Raw genomic sequence first — 6,495 nt, 5'->3', positions numbered from 1 at the left:
GAAAAGGGAGAGAAACTTTCATCTGCTGGTTCATTCCCCAGATGGCCACAAGGCTGGGTCTGAACAAAGCTAAAGTCAGGTACCAGGAGCTTCTTCCAGGTCTCCAATGTGGGTGAAGGGCCCAAGCATTTTGATTGTTTCTCCATTGTTTTTCCATGCACATTTGCAGGGAACTGGGTTGGAAGTGGAGCAGCCAGGACTGCAAATAGTGTCCATATGCAATGCTCTATCAAAGGCAGTGGAATCACCTGCTACATCCCAAGCCTGTCATCAAATCTGACATTTTTTTTTTTATTGACACTTCTGGTTCAATGATTGGAATGGCATATTTACAGGGAGAAAGAGAGACAGAGAGAAAGATTTTCCCTCACCTGGTTCACTCCCCAAATAGCTAACACAGCCAGAGCTGAGGTGGTCCAAAGGCAGGAGCCAGGAGCTTAGGAGCCTCATCCTGGTCTCCCACATGGATGCAGAGGCATTGGGCCATCTTCGACTGCTTTCCCAGAACACAAGCAGGGAGCTGGATCAGCAGCAGAGTGGTTGGACATGAACTTGTGCCAGGACGGAATGCCAGCATTTACAGGCAAAGGGATAGCCAATTGAGTCATTATGACCACCCCAGAAACCATTTTTGTTAATGTTCTTGATTTTATCACTTCTGTCCATTGTTTGTTTCCATCTCTGCTTACATCACCTCTGTCTTCTCATACAGTATCTACTTTTCAGATAGTGCCTATGATATTAAGCAGGAATAGTTTAAACTTCATTTCTGATCATTCAACTTGTGTCATGTTTGCATTGTATGTGTGCTTTGTTCAGTCAGCATTTAGTTTATCATTTTAACATGCATTATAATTTTCAGATATGATGTAATGGATAATAAGGTCTCAGGTAACAAGTGTTTAATATGAGGTCTGATGTTAATCCATGAGGATTTAAGCTGTGTTTACTATTTTCATAGTGGGAAATGCCTTAGGTTTCAATTTTCTTTAGTTCTCTTATTTATTTTTTCTCCCCTATGCGTTTTGGGTTTCCATAGAAACTTCTTAAATAGATTCTGCGTCTGGCCTGTCTCTCAGGTATAATTTTCTGTTATTATAGTAGAGTTCTGTTAATATTTTCATCAGCTATTGAAAGGGGAAAACGTTCTATAATTTTATGAATACATTATGGTACTTTAGTGAATTTAAGGCCATGAGTTGTCAAGAAGTAAGTGTAAGTTACTTGCATTAAAAGCATTTTTTAGACTTTTTGATCCCCATTTATGAGACAGAAGGTTTAGAGAAGGGTTGGATAGTGGAATTTCCCTTTGTCATATCAGAGAATGTTCTACAGTAATTTCCATCAGAGAATAAACCATTGTAATAGAGAATACTGTGAGTATTTTTCTGTGACTCGCTTTCAAATGAATAACATAGAAAATCTGTTTTAAAAAGACATAAAAAGACATAATTTCATATATTTAGAGTACTGTTGCTATTTGGTGCCATAATTTGAGCCTTCAGTAAGCCACCTTGGTTCAATTAGAACAGTGTTTTCTAAGTGATAAGGAATGATTGCTAATTCAGTAAGGATGAATATGGGGCCTCATCTTGTTGTCTTTATATTAATTTATTTTTATTGGAATGGCAGATTTATGGAGAGAAGAGACAGAGAGAAAGATCTTCCACCCACTGATTCACTCCACAAATAGCAACAATGGCCAGAACTGAACTGATCTGAAGCTAGGAGTCATAAACTTCTGGGTCTCCTAAGTGGATGCAGGGTCCCCAGGTTTTGTGCTGTCCTCTACTGCTTTCCTGGGCCACAAGCAGGGAGCTGGATGGGAAGTAGAACAGCTGGGGCATGAACTAATGCCTATACAGAATCCCAGTACGTGCAAGGAGAGGACTTTTAGCCACTAGGCTATTGAGCCTGGTTGCTTATCATATACATTCTGAAAAGAGAGTGGCAGGATCTGTGTTCAGGCACAGTAGGTTAAGTCATGATGCAGTGGTTTGCCACGCTGGCATCCCATATAGAAGTGCACATTCAAGACCCAGTTACTCTGCTTCTGAGTGTTTGCTCCCATATGGGAGATCCAGATGGGGTTTCCCAATTCTGTATTCAAACTGGCTCAGTCCTGACTGTTTTGGCTTTCAAGTAAATAAAATAAATATTTGTTAAAAGAGGGAGATAGTGAGATATTTGATGTGTTCACAAAATAAAAGGCAATGTGGATGTAGAGTGGAGAATGATCTAAGGTTTGCAGCCTTACAGATGGGAATCAAGGAGCCAGTGTCACAACATAGCTTATAAAGCTACCACATACTAGCTGGACACCCCATGCGAGTCCTGGTTCATGTGATCCAGCTGCCTGCTAATGGGCTGAGAAATCAACAGAACATTTCCCAAAGCAGAGGATTGCTACCCATGTAGGAAATCCAGATGAGGCTCCTGGCTCCTGTTTTTGGCTTGGCCCAGCATAAGCCACTGCGGCCATCTAGGGAGTGAATCAGCAGATGGAGGATCTCTCTTTCTCTTGCCCCAAGTACTAAATAAATTAAGATTAATTTATCTTTAAGATTTTATTTTTATAGCAAAGTCAGATATATAGAGAGCAGGATAGGCAGAGAGGAAGATCTTCTGGCCATTGATTCATTCCCCCAAGTGACTGCAATGGCCGGTGCTGCGCCAATCTGAAGCCAGGAGGAGAAGGAACCTCCTCCATGTCTCCCACACAGGTGCAGGGTCCCAAGGCTTTGGCCATCCTCGACTGCTTTCCCAGGCCACAAGCAGGGAGCTGGATGGGAAGTGGGGCAACTGGGGTTAGAACTGGCACCATATGGGATCCCAGCACTTTCAAGGTGAGGAATTTAGCCACTAGGCCACTCTGCCATGCCCCAAGATTTATTTATCTAAAAAAAAAAGAAAGAAAGAAGGAAGGAAAAAAAAAAGGTTGGAGTGACAGAAATGCAAACCAATAAATGCTGATATTCACCAAAAACCAAAACCAAAAGAGGCAAGAAATAAATTTTAAAGTTTCTAAAAGGGACACAGTTTTTCTTATCCCTTGAAATGGACTCAATGATACCTTTTTCAGGTTTCTTGATACCAGTACTATAGGAAACTAAATTTCTTCTGCTTTCAACCACTCACTTTTTGGGAATTTTTCATGGAAAATATCAGAGTTAAAACATCAGAGTTAAAGAAAGCAATCAGCTCATAGTGGTAGATTCAGGCCACATGAGCACCTCACATTCGAGTGTTCAACTTAAAAAAAAAAAGAATTTATTTATTGTTCTTGGGACAGAACGATATAGTATTTACAGAGAGAAAGATCTTCTATCTGCTGCTTCACTCTGCTGGATCACTGGCTGCAATGGCAGGAACTGAGCCAACCTGAAACCAGGAGCCAGGAGATTCTTCCAAACCTCCCACATAGGTGCAAGATCCCAAGGCCTTGGACCATCCTCTACTGCTTTCCCAAACCACAGGCAGGGAGCTGAATGGGAAGTAGAGCAGCCAGGACACTAACTGGTATCCATATTGCATTCCAGAACGCGCAAAGTGAACAATAGCCACTGGACCATTATGCTGGGCTCACGTCATTGTTTATCTTATAGAGCATACCAGGCCCAGAAAATAAGCTAGAAAAAAATAATAATAATAGATATAGACTAAACAGGAAATTATTTTGTGGATCTGCAAGACCTGCGCTATGATACTTATACTGGAACTTTGCAAGGCATGAGCCAGTATCTCTACATCACAGAGACTATAAAAGTCATTCATATAGCCTGTTTCAGGGAACACGTCCATCGCTCTGCGGACTCGCTGCTCAGTGTTCTCACATTTTTCTGTACTTGGGAGACTGGCAACCTTCCAGGTGACATTCTAGTTGGCTTGCAATAGCACACTCAAATGTGATACATGTTGCTTCCAACACCCAAGAAGGCTTGCCAAGTGATGTGCCTTTTCTTTCATCATAATTGGCAAAATTTATCATGATGCATCTTTCCCCTTTTGGGGAAAGGCAAGCTTCAGATCACTAGTCCATTGGAAACTACAGTGTGAATGGTCATGAATTATTGTGGCTTTATCTCCCATTCTCTATCTTTTACCTCTTACTAGTTTGTTAACAAAACACATTACATCCTATTTATCAGATGAAACAAGCATAAAGTTTTAAATACATAACATGTGGAGTGTCTTGTGGAATGTCGGGATGATCAAGATTTCTGTGAACAACATGGCAAGAGGCAGAAGAACTGCAAGAGCTCTGAGGCAAAACTGTGAATGCTGCTTTTGACACTGTGAGGTATAAGCAAACTTCTCTTTTCAATTTGTCTTTGCAAACTGCTGCAGGAAAAAAAAAATCATTACCCAGATCAAAGGTGTTCACCATTTCAGGAGCCATGTTGGTTTAATCTATTAGAAGCAACCTGGCACACCAGTTTGGGTGACAATTGGAACCTCAGCTTTTTAAGGGCATCTCACAATCCTAACTTGTCAAGTGTTGCATTGTGCCTTACTATTTGTTCAAACCATGTGTTATGACGAGTGTATCCTACTTTAAGGAGTTTCCTTTAGGAGTTGTAATAGGTGCTAAACAGTAGGTGGCCCATACAATCAGCCCATATAATCAAAATTATGGACACAAAGTCTACAGTGAAGTTCCCTGGTAGAGCAGCTTTACAATCCATGGCTAGAGGAATAATATCCAATGGGACTTCACTGGAGGAAGTCTCTTGGCATCTCATGCTTGTTTTTCTCCAGAGCTTATCCTGTGCCAATCACTTTGCTGATTTTCCTTTGTATCTTTTCCTTAATAACTTTACATCACATGCAGGATCATGCAAGTTCTCCTCGTGACTCATTGAGTCTGGGCAGAGGAGGTCTTGGACACTATCAACACAGTTCTATTTTGGTGGGACACAGTGGCTTTTGAGATTTTAGAATTCATGTCAATGGAGAGCCAGTCTAGGAATCCCCTCAAGATGAAGATAATCCCTTTTCCACATTCCACATTCTAAGTCAACGGCTTCAGCTTCCCAGGGGCCAGCTTGGAGGCAGCCTTATGGAATGGATGCAAGTGAGTGCTAGAGGATCCTACTTCAAGGGTACCCGAGCTCCCCTTTAATCAAGAGATATTTTTTGCTGAATTGAATTAGATCGAGTGAGCGACTAAGAGGTTATAACACTTTTGATTTATGTCAGACAAGTCAAGATTTGGAGTTCCAGTCTAGAGTGTCTTCTAATATGTAGCTTAAGCAATATTTTAATGGGATTTCTATTTTATTCCTAGATTTCCCAGGAATTAGCCATAATCAGAGATCCCTGCAGGTTGAGGCATTCTGACTCGTTATGCTTTCTTGATACCCCTTATAGTTAACATGCCCACCCTGTCTTTGGAATGTAATTGCTGCCACTTTGCTCCAATAATCTACAAATCTTATCCTCACTTAAATCAGGTAGTACACCTCAATGGTCGTACCCAATCAAGTTTCAATGAACTAATTAAACTATTAAAGCTACAGGCAGATCTGTTTCACTTGGGATCTTTCATACATGCAGCCACATCAGTGACTTCTCCTAATTTCATGTTATATTTTCCTTTCTGACTCAAAACGCTCTTAGAATTGCATTCTGCCCACCCAACACCCCAGCACAGCTGTTTCTAAGGTTTCCACTGGTTATACATTAGTGGAGTCTTTCAAATCTGGTGTGTAAGCAATCTTCTCCCATTACCTAGGGCTGATTTCACCTTACCTGTGATCTAGTGGCCTCTGAGGTGAGCGTGGCATACCTTGAAGCCCATGAATATCCTCTTCACTGCCTCTATCCCAGAAGAATGATGCATCAGAGAGTACCCAGAGACCAAAGCACAACCTCTCCTACCGCCAGGAGAGCCAGGGTGAGCTGGGCTTCCAGGCTGTCAGTTGTATAGCTCTGGTGCGGTGCACTGCCTTCAGTTGTCGTTCGCAATGCCAGCATTCCACACTGAAGTGCTGGGTGGAGTTCCAGCTACTCCACAGTAGTTGCCCCCATTACATGAGACTCCAGCAGAAGTCAGCATTCAGCAACCTGCACAATTGTGAGTAAAATCTCAGTGAAATCGGACCCATCTTGAGTGAGAGTAGTATGGAATGAAGTGAGTTTCTGAATATAGGAAAAGCCAGGAACTGTGGTTACTATTCACTAAGTCCTCACTGTGCGTCAGACACCAGGCTCCGATTTATACATACTGGTGTCCCACTGCATTCATTTTACTACGGGCAGAATAAGACACCCCCCCCCCCCATCCCCGCCAAACTCTGTCAGAGCCTCTTAGGACCCAAGCAACCTGCCCCCTGCCGGTCCTTCTGACCTCTGTTTAGGAGGTTCCATCCACGTCTCAGCTGAACAAGCCACCCCCTGCAAGCTGCCTTTCTCCAGTACCTCTCTCTCCACCCACCTCCACACTAAGGTTGCTTTCTTTTGTAATCTATTATATTACTTATTGTTCATTTTTTA

This window comes from Ochotona curzoniae, unplaced genomic scaffold (assembly GCF_017591425.1).
Source record: "Ochotona curzoniae isolate NIBS_2020 unplaced genomic scaffold, NIBS_Ocur_1.0 contig_883, whole genome shotgun sequence".
NCBI classification, from domain to species: Eukaryota; Metazoa; Chordata; class Mammalia; order Lagomorpha; family Ochotonidae; genus Ochotona; species Ochotona curzoniae.
The sequence above is the reverse complement of the archived record's forward strand: the minus strand, read 5'-3'. Positions refer to the sequence as shown.